Here is a 17688-nt window from a genome sequence, read left to right as displayed (position 1 = left end):
CAGGAAGATCCCTGGAAAAGGAAATGGCAACCCACTCCAGTATTCTTACCTGGGAAATCCCACGGATGGAGGAGCCAGCCTGTGGGCTACAGTCCATGGGGTTGCAATAGTCATATATAACTTAGCGACTAAACCACCACCAGAGTGAAGTAATGGCTATTACTGATTAATCTTGGTGAAAATTCACAATACAGCAATGAGGTGGGTATTATAGAAGTTTATGCTTGATAAAATTGATTTTTTATTTATAGGAGAGATATAGAACTGCATTAACAATTGAAATAAATTATATATGTGATAAGAAGATTCAAATAACTGCTTGCAATTTACAAAGCACCTACTCATTTATTACCCCATTAGATCCTCGAAAAATTCCTTAAGATAAATTGTCTTGATAGTTCCATTTTATAGATGAGGGAGGTGATGTCAGAAAGATTCGGTGATTAGCCCAAGGCCACACAGCCAACAACATTTCTGTGTCTCAACCAGCATGTTTTTATTTTGTTTTGTTTGGAGGGAGGAGCACTGTGAGACTTGTGGGATCTTAATTCCACAACCAGGAATTTAACCCAGGCCCTCAACAGTGAAAGTGCAGAGTCCTAACCACTGAACCACATGTTTTTGGTTGCAAGTAACAGAAAATACAAATAAAAATGAAGGCAATGGCACCCTACTCCAATACTCCTGTCTGGAAAATCCCATGGATGGAGGAGCCTGGTAGGCTGCAGTCCATGGGGTCGTGAAGAGTCGGACACGACTGAGCGACTTCACTTTCACTTTTCACTTTCATGCATTGGAAAAGGAAATGGCAACCCACTCCAGTGTTCTTGCCTGAAGAATCCCAGGGACGGGGGAGCCTGGTGGGCTGCCGTCTATGGGGTCGCACAGAGTCGGACACGACTGAAGCGACTTAGCAGCAGCAGTAAACAGTAAATAGAATATAGAAACTCTGTAATAGAAAAGTTTAGTGGTACAGTGGGCTTTGGGAACAGTTTGATCAGAAATCCAGCTGTTTTACTTTGGTTATCTTGAATTTATCCTTCTTTTTGCATCAGCTCTATTCTCAGGTTCTTTGTCAGTTTAGTAGCCAAATGCTGGAACAGTTTCAGGGCCCACAACACTACCCAGAAGGAGAAAGGACTTTTCTCTCTCCAGTCATCAAACAGGGGACCCAGGCTTCGTTTCCACTGCACCAGTGGCCAGGGGAATGCCATGTACTGATTGGCTCAAGCCTGGAGTACAGGAACCCGTGTCCATGTTAATCAAGGCCACAACCCAGAAGTTGGAGGTTGGATCAGTCCTCTCCAAATTCCATGGCTGCTATGCCACTCAGGAAGGGTGGAATGGAGGCTGCAAAGTCCACCACAAGCCAGGACTTGAATTCTATGGGACTTGAAAGACTTAGGACTCTAAATCCTATGGGGGTTTGGGGTGGGGTTGTTTTTTCTCTAAACAGACATATTGTTATCCTTCACTTCAGGAGTTGATAACTCTAAAGTGAAGTTTTAATTTGTGTGTGTGAATGTGCCTTATGTGACCAGAAGTCCCTTCCAGCTAGTGTATACAAAGACTGGACTTGGCTCTGTGTCTGCTGCCATGATCTGTTGTCTTTTGCTTCTTTGGTTATTTTCCCAACTCATGGTCCTCTAAATTCTTTTGCCCCATTCATTTGTGTTTCAAACACCTTTTTGTTTCTTTGTGTCAGTGCCCAACCAGGAAGACAGAAACCACTCTGAATATTTAAAACAGAGGAAGTTTAATGCACTGAGATGAAAGAAACTTAAAAGCCAAACAAGGGACGGTGAGGCAGTCCAGAGACTAACCATGACAGGAAGCCGCCGCCACTCCCAGGCTGGAGGGACAAAGGGAGGAGGTGATGCTACCCAAGCCCTGGGCCTGGAATTACCCAGAGGAAGCGGGAACTGTGGCAGGTTTCCTGTGAGAGCTGGAGCCAAGGAAGAGAGGTAGCAGCTGCCAGAGATATCACCCAGTACAGAAAGAGAGAGAGAGAAATACCTCAACTTCTCCCTCCCTTCTGTTCTCCAAACTCCCACCAGAGCCTTCATGGACCAAACCCAGTTGGGAGCCAGCTGACATGGGGCCTGAGAACATCGGTCTGAAGGGTTAGGCCTCCTGAATACACCCCTGGAAGGAAGGGTGAGGAATGGATCTCAGGTCAAGCAGACCCAGAACCAGGCCATCTGCATGAAAATGTTTTGTAGGGGCTTCTCTGGTGGCTCAGTGGTAAAGAATCCACCTGCCAATGCAGAAGACACCATTCGATCCCTAATCCAGAAAGATCCCACATGCTGTGGAGCAATTAAACCTGTACACCACAACTCTTGAGCCTGTGCTCTAGAGTCTGGGAGCTGCAACTATTGGAGTGTGCTTGCCCTAGAGCTCATGCTCTGCAACAAGAGAAGCCATCATGAAGAGAAACCCATGCACCGCAACTAGAGAGTTGCCCCAGCTTGCCCCAATTAGAGAAAAGCCCGTGTGGCAACGAAGACCCAGCATGGTCAAAAGTAAATAATAAATAAATAAAAGCTTTTAAAAAAAGAAAATATTATGCATGTTCACAGTGGATATTTTAGAAAATACACAGATGTGCAAAGAGCAAAAGGTAAAAATCATGATTCTGTTAGGGAATTGCAGAGGGCTACCTATTTTTCATTGGTCACTGGAGGCCCACGTTCAGGCCCTTTCTCTGTCAATAGGCCAAGCACTTTATCAATTTGATGTTTTTGTAATAAACACCCTGATAAATTCGGTTTCTCCTCTTTATGAAGTCAAATGTGAAAAAGTAAGAAAAAGTTTATTTCTTCTAAGAAACTGATTTTTCTTTTCCCAGATAACATGAGCCATATGCTTTATCAGTTTTCCTCTTTTTGTCCATAAAGAAGTTGGACCATAAAGAAGGCTGAGTGCCAAAGAATTGATGCTTTGAACTGTGGTGCTGGAGAAGACTCTTGAGAGTCCCATGGAACTGCAAGGAGATCAAATCAGTCAATCCTAAAGGAAATCAGTCCTGAACATTCATTGGAAGGACTGAAGCTGAAGCTCCAATACTTTGGCCACCTGATGCCAAGAGCCAACTCATTAGAAAAGACCCTGATGCTGGGAAAGATTGAAGGCAGGAGGAGAAAGGGATAACAGAGGACTTAGATGGTTGGATGGCATCACCGCCTCAATGGACATGAGTTTGACCAAGCTCCAGAAGATAGTGAAGGACAGGGAAGCCTGGAGTGCTGTGGTCCATGGGGTCGCAAAGAGTCAGACAGGACTGAGCAACTGAACAACAACAACCATGAAATTCAAGGGCACGTCTCATGCTCTAGATCAGCAACTTTTAACCTTCATGGAGGGCGTGTGCTTCCTTCCTCTTCTCCACATTCCAAAGTGGATTGTGTTGTATCAGCTCTATGATGCATATGAACGCATAAAGCCAATGGGGACAAATATAAGCACCTGAGGGGAAGGCCCTGGAGTTACTTCCCCAGAGGGTTGCTGGGGCATCACTTACCCGGTCCAATTTTGTCCACCCTGAGCCAGCTGGCCAGCGCCGTGGAGCCGTCTGCCACCGAGGAACAGATTCTATCACCCTCCTCAACAGCAGATGGCCGCTCTGCATTAATCCATGTCATACATCACTGCTGAGGGAGACAACACCATCACTGTACAAATCACTAGCATCTTTGCTCCAACTCAGTAGGCGGGGGATTATGTGTATGTGTTCACATAGTCACCGGTTCAATAATTTTTTCAACCAGGCGACCCTATTAGCATCTTGACAATGGAAGGGGGTGGAGTGAGGGGCCACCAGGGGGATTATGGTTAGATTTCTAATTAGATTGGGCATTTTAATTAGTTTGGGCAGAGCTTTTGCAAGGAGGTAAAAGCTCCTCAAGTGAGCACCTCTCTGGTCTGTTTTAGCTTCCTTGATTCACAAGCTAGTCCCTCTTGAAATGTTTCTCTTACCCTTTGTTTATCTGAGGCTGATAGTCTGGGCATCCGGCCCAGTTTAATATAATTTTTACTGTTGCTACTGCGTCCCCAATTCTATTGAGAGGGTTATTATCTGGTTGTCTAAGACACTTTACCACGGTAATTACAGGCCCGGTACACACCCATGCTACCCCACCCCACCAGGCCTCCCCAGTCCTTTCTACTTCAAATTTCAGAAGTGAAGCTGACACTCACTCACATTCCACCAAGACAATGAGAGTCTAGGACGCGATAGCATAGCAAAGTAGATATTTGGCAATTACCTAGATCATTTGATTGAGATAGGCAAATAGTTGATATAATTGAGGTCCTTGGATATATCTGTGGGTCTAAAGAACATGGAAAATCCCCTAGTTGCTTATAATTGGTTCCAAGTTCTATAAACACATAGGCTGCTTTTACAGCAAATTTGCTTTCCTAATTATGTTTTACATAATCTAATGCAGTTGTATTAGTTTAAATTCTCTAAGCACATACCAGTCCAAAGATATCTTCTAGTAGGTGGGAGAGGAAAACTGATCACAGATGCTCACAGTGTAGAGTAGAAAGTTGGCACTAATAACAAAGCTACTGCACTAACAAAAGGAGGGAAACACTGCAGCAAATGGTTTGAGAAATGAAGTGTGTGTGTGTACATGTGTGTGTGTGTGTCTGTGTCTATGTGTGTGTCTGTATGTGTCTGTGCATGTGTATGTGAGAAGTTCCATTCCTGGCTTCAGTACAGAGTTGGGTCAGACCCTTAGCATGACTTTAGAACACAGGCATTGAAGGTGACTGATTATAATAGTAACCCACTTCATGGGTGTGGACATTAAGCAATGGACATGCACATCTCTGGCTTCACACCAAGGCCTAAGATGAAACTCGAGCCTGGGCTTGTCCAGGAGGTTCATGCCTCCCACAGACAGAATCCTGCTTCAGAAGCATATTGCACTAACAATGCAACTTACTAGAAAAACAAATAGAATGCTCTAAATGTTTAAATGCATTTTCAAATATTCATCCTCCAAATATTTAGACTGAGCCAAATGGGCCAAGAGCCCAAGCTTCCTGTGCATCCTGGATGCTTCCAACCATCCCCCCAAGATCAGCAAATATATAACAACTTAAAATATTATCCTCTTGGAGCCAAAAAATAATTCCCCAGGTATTGTTCCAGGAAATCAGCTAGGTGTCTCTGTCCAAAGGCCTCCTTTGTAATGTCTGCAAGAGTTGATTACTTTTTAGTAAGTTTAAGAGATTCTCACAAAAGCCTCCTTGATACGATGGTCTGTGTCCATGGTGAAGCTGCAGCATAAAAAAGAATGGGAATGGAGATTTAGAAGTAGAGATGAGTAGGAAGTGAGAGAGAGATGCAGAAAAAGCAACAAACAGCCTATTGAAGATAGAAAGCTTGGATGTCTGAACCAAGTCTTAAAGAGGGAGTCTGAGCAAACCAGGGATCTTGTTTTGCTTTTTTCAGAGATGGGGGAAGAGGACAAGAGTGGCAGAAGCTGATTGCCTTTTGCATTTAAATTTCTCTGAATTCAGTCATCATATAATATATTTTCCTTTTCCCAAGCATATCCACACCAAAAATTCCCTTTTAAGCCTCCACAGCAAAAAAAAAAAAAAGTAATAATAATTTATAGCACAGTCAGCAAAATTATCTAATTCTAGAGTTTAGCCACCTCATCTTTATCTAAGATGTTCTACAAGATAAAAGAAATACCTTTAATGTGGATCTTAATTCTAGATACTGGGGCAGTGTTTAATTCAGCTTTTCCAGTGTACTAGATATAATGGTGGAGTGAAATCTTACATACGTTAAATTTATATATATTGGATTATATGCGAGAGAAAAAGAGAGAGAATATCAATCTTAAAAAGCATATGCCCCAGAGTGAACATGAGACAGACCACCAGCATATATGTCTTGCCCCAGGTTTGTTTCCATGCCTACAAACCCTTCCCTGTGCACCCTTTTGCTTAAAAGACACATTTTTCATATATATGACCCCAAAATTTAAGCTAACTGCTTCACTGGTACTCAATCTAGAAAACAGCTGTCTGCTCCAAAGACAGAGGGAAAACTGGCTGAGAAATAGTTCACCAGGCTCCAGCATGGTACCTCCCTAAGATAGCCTCAAGGTAAGTTTTGCTTATCTGTAATTTTCATCCTGTGGCTGACTTCAGAACCTGGCCCTCCCAGCAGACACATTTCTGCTGAATGATTCCTCCCTTGAGAAAGAGGAAAATAAAAAAGAAAAGGGGTCATTTTTCTGATGTGTTTGTGTCAGAACTAGAAATTTTGCTTTCCCCATCTTCATGCCCAACTACAAAGCAGAAGACAATCGCTTTTGACTTGTTCTTAATTTGGGGCACAAAATGGTCCAAAAACAAAGGGATGAGAGATAGAGTCATTCACTCATTTTTTCTTTCTTTCCTTCATCAAACATTTGCAGAATACCAGCAACATATCAGGTACAGGATTCAACAGTGAGCTAAAAGGGGAATCAAAAGACCTGATCACGACTTGGTTTACACTCAACTTGTGACATTGGAGGAATTACTGATCCCTCTAGACCTCAACTGCCTATTGTTGTTCAGTTGCCAAGTCATGTCTGACTCTTTGTGCCCCCATGGACTGCAGCATGCCAGGCCTCCCTGTCCCTCATCATCTCTCAGATTCTGCTCAAATTCATGCCCATTGCATCAGTGAGAGAGAGAGAGACAGCTCAATTGTCTACCTGACCAAAAAAAGTGAAAAGGTTCTGGCAAATAAGTTCTAGAATTCTTTAATAAAATTCTATGAAATTAACTTAAAAATCTTTTCTAAAACCTTAAAAGAACTAAAACAAACTTCCTTATGGCAACTTTATCTACTCCTAACAAGCACTGGAAAAGGGAAAAGCAAAGGAGAAAAGGAAAGATTTGAATGCAGAGTTCCAAAGAAGAGCAAGGAGAGATAAGAAAGCCTTCCTCAGTGATCAGTGCAAAAAAATTGAGGAAAACAATAGAATGGGAAAGACTTGAGATCTCTTCAAGAAAATTAGAGATACCAAGGGAACATTGCATGCAAAGATGGGCTCGATGAAGAACAGAAATGGTATGGACCTAACAGAAGCAGAAGATATTAAGAAGAGGTGGCAAGAATACACAGAAGAACTATACAAAAAAGATCTTCAAAACCCAGATAATCACAACGGTGTGATCACTCACTTAGAGCCAGACGTCCTGGAATGTGAAGTCAAGTGGACCTTAGAAAGCATCACTATGAACAAAGCTAGTGGAGGTGATAGAATTCCAGTTGAGCTATTTCAAATCTTAAAAGATGATGCTGTGAAAGTGCTGCACTCAATATGTCAGCAAATTTGGAAAACTCAGCACTGGCCACAGGACTAGAAAGGGTCAGTTTTCATTCCAATCCCAAAGAAAGGTAATGCCAAAGAATGCTCAAACTACCACACAATTGTATTCATCTCACACACTAGTAAGTGAAAGTGAAAAGGTGAAAATGAAGTCACTCTGTCGTGTCTGACTCTTTGGGACCCCATGGACTGTAGCCTACCATGCTCTTGCGCCCATGGGATTTTCCAGGCAAGAGTACTGGAGTGGAGTGCCATTTCCTTCTCCAGTAAAGTAATGCTCAAAATTCTCCAAGCCAGGCTTCAGCAATACATGAACCGTGAACTTCCAGATGTTCAAGCTGGTTTTAGAAAAGGCAGAGGAACCAGAGATCAAATTGCCAACATCCATTGGATCATTGAAAAAGCAAGAGAGTTCCAGAAAAACATCTATTTCTGCTTTATTGACTATGCCAAAGCCTTTGACTGTGTGGATTACCACAAACTGTGGAAAATTCTGTAAGAGATGGAAATACCACACCACCTGACCTGCCTCTTGAGAAATCTGAATGCAGGTCAGGAAGCAACAGTTAGAACTGGACATGGAACAACAGACTGGTTCCAAATAGGAAAAGGAGTATGTCAAGGCTGTATATTGTCACCCAGCTTATTTAATTTATATGCAGAGTACATCATGAGAAACACTGGGCTGGATGAAGCATAAGCTGGAATCAAGATTGCTGGGAGAAATATCAATAAGCTCAGATATACAGATGACACCACCCTTATGGCAGAAAGTGAAGAACTAAAGAGGAGAGTGAAAAAGTTGGCTAAAAACTCAACATTCAGAAAACTAAGATCATGGCATCTGGTCCCATCACTTTATGGCAAATACATGGAGAAACAGTGGAAACAGAGGCAGACTTTATTTTGGGAGGCTCCAAAATCACTGCAGATGGTGACTGCAGTCATGAAATTAAAAGACGCTTACTCCTTGGAAGAAAAATTATGATCTACTTAGACAGCATATTAAAAAGCAGAGACATTACTTTGCCAGCAAAGGTCCGTCTAGTCAAGGCTATGGTTTTTCCAGTAATCATGTATGGATGTGAGAGTTGGACTATAAAGAAAGCTGAGCACCAAAGAATTGATGCTTTTGAACTGTGGTGCTGGAGAAGACTCTTGAGAGTCCCTTGGACTGCAAGATCAAACCAGTCAATCCTAAAGGAAATCAGTCATGAATATTCATTGGAAGGACTGATGTTGAAGCTGAAACTCCAATACTTTGCCCACCTGATGTGAAGAACTGACTCATTTGAAAAGACCCTGATGCTGGGAAAGATTGGGGGTGGGAGGAGAAGGGGACGATAGAGGATGAGATGGTTGGATGGCATCACCGACTCAATGAACATGAGTTTGAATAAACTCTGGGAGTTGGTGATGGACAGGGAGGCCTGGCGTGCTGCAGTCCATGGGGTTGCAGAGTTGGACAGGACTGAGCAACTGAACTGAACTGAACAAGCACTATGCCCTAAGCAGCTCTTTTCCTTCATCTTTGCTCTTCCAGGTTATCATCAATCTCCTCTCCCTGCCCCCTCTATAAGTGTTCAGCATAACAATGTACAAAACACTATAGCCGTCAACTCCTCCTCTCCAACTCCTACAGCTTCCAAGTAGACACATTGATAAAATGAAGGGATTTCTTCTGAAATCTTGTTCTCAGTCTTATATGCTGTTGTTCAGGGTGATTCATGCTTCAGTGTTTTGATTAAAAGCAATGATAGTCACATGTGGACAAAAGATACGGAAATAGATTTCCTGTAAGATTAACCGCACTTTCGAATTGTGCAAATGCTTCATTTTCAATGACTGCATCATTTGTAACATGGCTTTTGTGTCATTTCATCAGCGTGATGCATTCATGCTGATGAAATGACACAAACTGAGGACTTGTTCACTCTTGGTTGTTGAACTTGGCATAGTGATAACTGGAGCATCAGTTGTCTTTATTCAACCTTATCTGAAAATAATAATAATAACAAACACTTTGTTACTCTAAGGGGGAAAAAGTCTATAAGATGCTTGAATGTTTGTGTTATTATATCAGAGAAAGTTTACTAGTATTCCTTTAGGCAATATCTCCTTCTTAGTCATTCTATTCAATTAATAAATATATATTTGAAGAAGACATATTCAATCAATAGTTGTGCTCAATTCACTCCCAGAGCATTAAGGAGAAGACCAAGAGTGTAAAATTTCTAGAAGTTAAGGAAGATAGAGTAGAAAGCTAGAATGCTTAAATTTGAATCCCACTTTTCTAGCTTACTAAATATTTGATCCCACAGAAGGTACTCTGTCATTCTGAGCTTTATATTCCACACAGGACATTAGTAACTCCTACTTTGTCTTCCTCACAAATAAACTGGCCTATAAGAAGAGAAAGAAAGTATTACACTTACGTAATACTTACTTGCCAAACACTTCACGTATTCACTCATTTAATACTTACAATAATCCCATTTTAAAAGAAATCACATCACTGAGAGGTTAAAGGATTTCCTTATAAAAGGTGGAGCTGGCACTCAAACTGAGGCAACATCCATGCATTTACCTTCATACAATAATCAATTATACAAAGGGAGCTACTAAAATGTTTTAATGAATAAAGGTGGGGGAAAAAACATTTCTGTACCTTCTCCCACTTTTAAGAGAAATGTAGTTGGGGGGAAGACAAATATTTGCAATATTATTAGTGCACATAATTAAGATGACTTTGCTAGGTTAATAGCATTTATGTTTTATGGTTTTCTCACAAAGTTATAATGCTTTGGACTTATTAGACTTAGAAATGGCATGCATTTATGCAACAATTTCACATTTTTCTCTTGAATTTGCATTCCAAAAAATTAAAAAAATTTTTTAATATCCTGGCACTACAAAGTGCTTAACTCAAGGGAATCTAGCATCTCTTGCTTTCTGCCTGCCTCTATGAAGCAGGCAAAAACTTGACAACCAAAGGCACCAGCAACCTTCCAGCCAACAAAGGCAGTCATTATGTTTTCTGCACTTAGGAGTTTTCACTCTGCCAGGCAGATACAGAGAGCACTCATCTCCTTCCAAATCCTAAACCTCTTCACTTCCTCTTTCTCCTTCTCTGTCTAGAGCCTTTTGAGCGAGATGGCCAATAAGCCCCTTGTTTCCATCTCTGCAGGAACAAGTGGGTACTGCTCTCAATGTCCACCAAACCGTAAGTCCTTGGAGGATACAGGAAGACATCCACCAATCTCAAGATCAAAATGCACCAGAGAAAGCCTGCAAACAAAGAAAAGGCTGCCCACCACTTTTTCTTACAAAACTAACCGAATCCCTGGGAATAGGAAGCAGCTTACTTTTGCATGGTATATATACTGACAAAAGGTTCAAGAATACTTAATTTTACTTTTTAAAATGTTCTTATTATACAATAAACTACACTATTAGAAATCTTATTCTTTGCTACATATTCTCTCTCTGAACCTGATAGTAATCCTTCTATTCACAGCAATAGGAGCCAATGTTTTGGATAGGATTCGAACTCATGCCCAGCAGACCCCAAGGCTCCTACACTTTCCTTAAAAGCAGATTGTCCCTTACTGGATTCCAGAGATCCAGAGTAGACATTTATGATCATATTTTCTTAATCAGTTTATCCTACCTTCTAAAATATGTGTAATTCTACATTTTCAGGAAAACAACACAAAAATGTTCTAGAGAATGGGAGCAAAGTCTTTTTTCTTTATTTTTCAGACTTTAATCATGAAAAGCAACATATCTACTCCAAACACACTCTCTCTCTTTGATTTTATGATTCCTGTAAAGCTCACCTAGCCCCAAATGCTAGGAAGGGGAATTGGGTAAACTCAATCAATGGGCAACCAAATCAACAGAAAAGGTCATTTTGAAAATAAAATGGTTTATGATGGGATTGACTACTGGAAAAGCAGGGTGCATGCATGTTCAGTCACTCAGTCATGTCCAACTCTTTGTGACTCTATGAACTATAGCCCTCCAAGCTCCTCTGTCCATGGAATCTTCCAGGCATGAATACTGGAGTGGGTTGTCATTTCCTACTCAGGATTATCAGAGTAGCTGACTCTTTTTAACAAGTCATCATGCGTCCCAAACAGTGTTCTCCAGTCTATAATTTGCCTTCATTGTCCAACAAAGTAGGAAGGCCCAAGGGAACAGAACCTTTCACCTCTGTTGTCCATCTTCCTCCTTATTCCCCATGAAAATCCAGCAGAATTCAATCCCAAAGAGACGAACTTAGTCTTGATATCTGTGGACTGGCCCAGGGCCAGCCCAACAACCCTAGCATCTGGATTGTCACTCCCCTCTGCATGGCTGTTTCCACAAAGAAAATGTTCCTTATCACTCAGTAGGAACTAGGTCATCACAGTTAACTACCCACTGGTCAATAGAATGGGCTCTGCATTCTCTTCCAGATGGGAAGATAGAAGGCATCCTGTGATACAAGGTAAAGGGTCCATAGCAATATTCTTCCTCAACAGGGAGGTAGTGGGTGAGGTGCTCAATCCCCAAGAAAGTCCATCAGCAAAGGAAGGCCAGTTTAAGAGCATTTAATGTTGTTCAACAAGTCCAACTGAAATTGGGAGTGGTTACTACTTGTAGGTATAGTATCTATCATTAGTTACTCAGGAAAGCAACATGGGAAGTCGCTACCAGGTCAGATGGCCCAAAGCATGCAGGTCAATTAAACAGCCCAAGAAGGTGACAGGAGTCATGAATGATGCCCAAAGAAGTTGACGCGCCCAGTGTGGCTGGGTATAAAGCAAGCCTCCTGATAGCTAAATGTGTTTTGAAATACTTGCAAACTACTTGGGTAAGCATCTTCCTTTTTTGTGAAATATGGAAATTTCCAAGGGAAAAATATACTAAACTACTAAGCCAAAATAAAAACTGATGAAGAATGGTACCATCCACAATACTGAATGGCCTTGGAGCTTTTTGATTTGTGCATTTCTAAGTTTGGCTCAAGGCCCCATTAAAATCAAGGAGCCAATAAATAGAGCCAATAAGACTCACCCTTGGACCAGGACTCTGCATGAATGGAACACGGGTCATTTATGGTGTTTGGTGACTGTGAGTGCTGACAGTAGTACTACTAAGTACAATATACACACCTCCCTCTACACCCTAAAGGAGAAGGGCCTGTAGTACCTCAGAGAGAGGTTGAGGTTGTGCATGCTCAGTCATGTCTGCGACCCCATAAACTATAGCCCGCCAGGCTCCTCTGTACACGGAATTTTCCAGGCAAGAATACTGGAGTGGGTTGCCATTTCCTCCTCCAGGGAAGCTTCCCCACCCAGGGATCGAACCTGCATTTCTGGCACCTCCTAACTTGTCAGATGGATTCTTTACCACTGTGCCACCTGGGAAGCCCCCCTCAGAGAGAAAATAAAAGCAATACCTACCCCCAGCCCTGGCACTGAAATTTTATTTGACAATATGCATCAAGCATCTACCAGGTGCCAGACAGAGCTTAAGCAGGAAGTATCCACAGATGAGTAAGAAGCAGGCCCAGCCCATGAAACTCCAGACTAGAAGGAAGTCAGTTATGCGTTTCCAGTCACAGTACAGGTCCAACTGGGATGAGAACTAAACAGAAGAAAGAGTAACTAAGTTCACATGGAAATATTCTAGAAGGCTTTACAGAAGAAGTACTATTTAGCTGATCCATAAAGAATGAGTAAAAAAAATTCAAGATCTAGAAAAGGGTGGTATTCTGAGCAGAGGATAAGAGCCAAGCAAGACTCAGAAGATTGAGAGGCAGAGGCGGCTAGAGAGAGAATGTTAGAATTCTGACATGAAGGGAATTCAAGGCCTGAGACTGGAAAAGTCAGGAGAGACTGCAAATGGCCTATGATGACTCACAACACATGTATTTGAACTTATTTTGTAGTCTGCAAATTGTAAACATTCCATATATTTGTTCCATATTTATTTTTAAATTTTTATACTTCAAATATTTACATTGTCAAGCAATTATTATGAGGAACTTGAATCCATAGAACAAATAGAAGTGATGTTTTATGAATACAAACTTACTTTCATAATCTCAACTTTACTGCGTTTGCTTATTCTTAAATTAACTAATGAGAAAAAAGTGTAATCGTTTGCACATCAATCAAGTACAAATGACAGAAAGCCCCAGCCGAACTAACTCAGGGAAGAAAAAAAGTGAGGGAGGAGAAAGATATATAGACTCATGTAAATCTAGAAGTGGTTCTGGGATTCTGCAAGCAGTTGATGGAGGGGCTGAAAGAATATCATCAAAGCTTTCTGTCCATTTCTCAGCTCCGTGTCCCTCCATGTTGGCGGCTCCATTCTCAAGATGGGTGTCCTCCCTGTGGCAGTCCCCAGCAGATCTAGGCTTATAACGATCTTTACGAGTTGCAATCTCCTTCTTAAGAGAACCCAGCACAATCTCAGAACTAAGTCTCCGTGGCCTGATTGACTCACACACCCATCCCCAGACCTGTTAACTGTGCTCTGGACCATGATACACACTGAATGGTCATGGTGGGTCCTTCATCCTCCCAGAGTCTCCACGAACTGAGAGTGGGGACAGATGGCGTCTCAGAGGAAAACCAAGGTGCTATTGCCAGGAGAAGAAGGAAAGATGTTGGACAGGTTAAAATGAAAACAGTCTACTCTAATTTGCAAATAATATGCAAATGTTCTAAATTTGGGTTAAGGAATGACAACTGCAGGCTTGTATCAGCCTTAACTTGTAGTTTGCTTCTGCATTTATTTGCACGGTATTGAGAAAATCTTGATTCACATAGGTGAGTAGTTACAAATAGTAAGTTTTTCAAACAGCATACTGGAACATTTAGGATACTTTTAAATTATTTAATAAATTTGTGCAGATTTTGAAAGCAGGCCAAAAGTTTGAGTAATAGGCAATTCAAAGTTTGATAACCCTCTACTGTGAAGAGTCTCCTCTGCTAATTTAAGTGTTCACTGGGAAGAGGTTTTTCAAATATGATGAGAAATTCAACAATATTTTCATTTATTTTATTCATTTATTTTTATTGAAGTATAGTGGATGTATATAATATTTTATGTTATAGGTGTACAACATAGTGATTCACAATTTTAAAGGTTATATTCCATTTATAGTTATTGTAAAATATTGGCTATATTCCCTGTATTATGCATCATATCCTTGTAGTTTATTTTATACCCAATAGTTTGTACCTTATTCTCTACCCCTATATTGCCCCTTTCCCCTTCCCTCCCACTCCAGTCCAGGTAACCACCAGCTTATTCTCTGTGAGTCTGCTTATTTTTTGTTATATTCACTAGTTTGTTGTATTTTTTAGATTCTGCATATAAATGACATCATACAGTATTTGTCTTTCTCTGTCTGACTAATTTTACTTAGCATTGCTGTTTTTCAGTTGCTCAGTTGTGTCCGACTCTTCGTAACCCCATGTTGCGAAGCACACCAGGCCTCCTTGTGCCCTACCATCTCCCAGAGTTTGCCCAAAATCATGTCCATTGCATCAGTGATGCCATCCAACCATCTCATCCTCTGTCACCCTCTTCTTCTGCTTTCAATCATTTCCAGCATCAAGGTCTTTTCCAATAAGTCGACTCTTCATATCAAGTGGCCAAAGTATCCAGGCTTCAGCTTCAGTATCAGTCTTTCCAATGAGTATTCAAGGTTGATTTCCTTTAAGATTGACTGGTTTGATCTCCTTGCTGTCCAAGGGACTCTCAAGAGTCCTCTCCAGTACCACAGTTCAAAACTATCAGTTCTTTGTTGCTCTGCCTTCTTTATGGTCCAACTCTCACAATTGTACATGACAACTGGAAAGAGCATAGGCTTGACATATGCCCTCCAAGTCCATCCATGTTTCTGCAAATGGCAAAATTACGTTCTTTTTTATGGTTGGGTAGTATTCCATTTTATATATACATATATATATATATATATATATATATGCCACATCTTGTTTATCCATTCATCTGTTAATGGACATTTAGATTGCTTCCATATCTTGGCAATTGTAAATAATGCTGCTATGAACATTGGGATGTATGTATCTTTTCAACTCAGTGTTTTCATTTTTTTCAGATATATGCTAAGGAGTGGAATTGCTAAGTCATATGATAGTTCTCGGAGAAGGCAATGGCACCCCACTCCAGAACTTCTGCCTAGAAAATCCCATGGACAGAGGAGCCTGGTAGGCTGCAGTCCATGGGGTCGCTAGAGTCGGACACGACTTCACTTTCACTTTCACTTTTCACTTTCATGCATTGGAGAAGGAAATGGCAACCCACTCCAGTGTTCTTGCCTGGAGAATCCCAGGGACAGGGAAGCCTGGTGGGCTGCCGTCTATGGGGTCGCACAGAGTCAGACACGACTAAAGCGACACAGCAGCAGCAACATAGTTCTATTTTTAGTTTTTTGAGAAATCTCCATACTGTTTTCCATAGTAGCTCACCAATTTACATTCCCATCAATAATGTACAAAGGGTTCTCTTTTCTCCATATCCTCACCAACATTTGTGTTCTTTTAGATGATAGCCATTCAATATCATTTTTTAAACTCAGATATCTCAGTAACTGTGGTTCAAAGTCTGAACACAACAAAATAAATGCTTTGCAATTTGAGTCACAATTTTAAGTTTCACCTTAACTGCTGACAGGTTATCAACAACAGTGAGTGTGACGGTGATACTGCAATGCCACATGGCCAAACTGAACTCATTCAGCTCATGTAAAAACAGCAGCAAGCTGATGTGACTCTGTTGCATCAAAGTACTATATTGCCAAATTTCCTTTTGAAAAAAATAATTAGTGATTTCTTATCTCATTTGAAACAGGAAAAACATCTCCTTGCCACACTTAGACAGTGGATCAAAGTTTCCCTGAGACAGGAAAAATATTCTGGTGCTCACAATCTATTACATTCCAAATAGCTTTGAAAAATCTGAAATTTAAGGATCATGCCCTATTAAACTGACAATGTAGAGAGCACTATTAACCACTGTTTTAAAAAATGCCATCACCTTAAGAGCTAAACTTCTAGTGCCTTTCCTAGAATCACATTTCAGGAATATAGTTCCTCAGCACTTTGCAGCAATACTGTAGGCATTCTACATTGTTTTATTTATCTTGGTGTGGATGTACTCTTCCTTTCCTAGACTGAAAACCTCAAAGCATCAGTGCTTCGCCTTACGTACTTTCTTCCCACAGAGCTTAGTACAATGTATACTATGAGCTTAGGGCCATGTCTGATATGAGGCAGACTCAATAAATGTTCAGTGAATAAACATATTTTTTTAAACATGTTTTTTATTTACACCAAAATTAAAGGATAATAGTTGCCTAGCCATTGTTTCAAATAAAATTTATGAGATTAAAATGTTTGATACCCCTACTAACAGCAGACAAAATAAAAAACCAGAAATGTACTTCCCTTAGAGAAATGTTCTCTAATTGAGTTCCCTGTGCTTTGAAGGCTGTTTTGCCCACCTGCACATTCATACTCCTCACCAGTCATTCATTCATGAAACAACTGATATACACCTACTATGTGATAATCTATGTCCTAGTCGCAGAGGATGTTTTAAAAAGGCATAGAACACATAGTCCTTGACCTTAGAAGTTTAGTCAGGACAAATCATAAAAACAAATCATCATAATGCCACCTGATATGTGCCATAAGAGAGATATGAATATTACATGGTGTTGATGAGGCTCTTTCAGGTTGCCAGGAGAAGAGACGGGCTCTGGTGACTTGGGTGAACGTGGTGTGTTGTAAGGATACACGAGGAAGTGGGAAAGAGCAGGAAGCAGTTTTAGCAGCTGCCTGGCGGAGCTGGGAATGTCACTCAGGACATAGTATATCTCCAGCCACCTGTTTTTCTTGACATTGCTTCAGCAGTGGGCATCTGTTGCTCCCTCTCTATTGCTCTGCCAATATGGTGACTCAGCTACACTCTGCCTCTGCTTCCTCTGCTCATGCTGCCACAGCCTCTCTGTAGTTCTTTCTCTACTCCATTGCTCCTGCTGTGTCACGGCTTCCACTGCCTGCAGTCAGGGCTTCCGGACTCCTCTCTGGGTATCAGCCCATTTCTGCCCAACCTTTCGGCTTAGTACTCCCTAAGGAGTACTAAGGAGTACAATAGACCTCAAATTCAAATTGTGTGAAAGAGGCTTTGTTTGATTAGCCAGTCATCATCCGGGATACAGTGACCACGCTGGGCGGAGTTCTTGCATCAGCCAGTCTCATTGGCTATTGGACATCCCGAGTACCACTGCCTCTGGGTCAAGGTCATT

At 41.2% G+C, this 17688-nt stretch overlaps 1 long non-coding RNA gene across 2 annotated transcripts in view; it reads right to left on the bottom strand.

Moving 5' to 3' along the window:
- LOC147370809 (uncharacterized) overlaps nt 1-17688 on the bottom strand; it is a 232815-nt gene that overhangs the window by 128921 nt on the left and 86206 nt on the right. For both annotated transcript variants that reach the window (XR_015165478.1, XR_015165479.1), the window contains exon 2: nt 3524-3650. This is a non-coding gene — a long non-coding RNA (uncharacterized LOC147370809). The remainder of the gene's footprint in view (nt 1-3523; nt 3651-17688) is intronic.

This window comes from Bos grunniens, chromosome 6, assembly GCF_055505025.1.
Source record: "Bos grunniens cultivar Pamir isolate PY7600 chromosome 6, Bosgru_T2T1.0, whole genome shotgun sequence".
In the NCBI taxonomy this organism is placed as follows: Eukaryota; Metazoa; Chordata; class Mammalia; order Artiodactyla; family Bovidae; genus Bos; species Bos grunniens.
The sequence above is the reverse complement of the archived record's forward strand: the minus strand, read 5'-3'. Positions and strand labels throughout refer to the sequence as shown.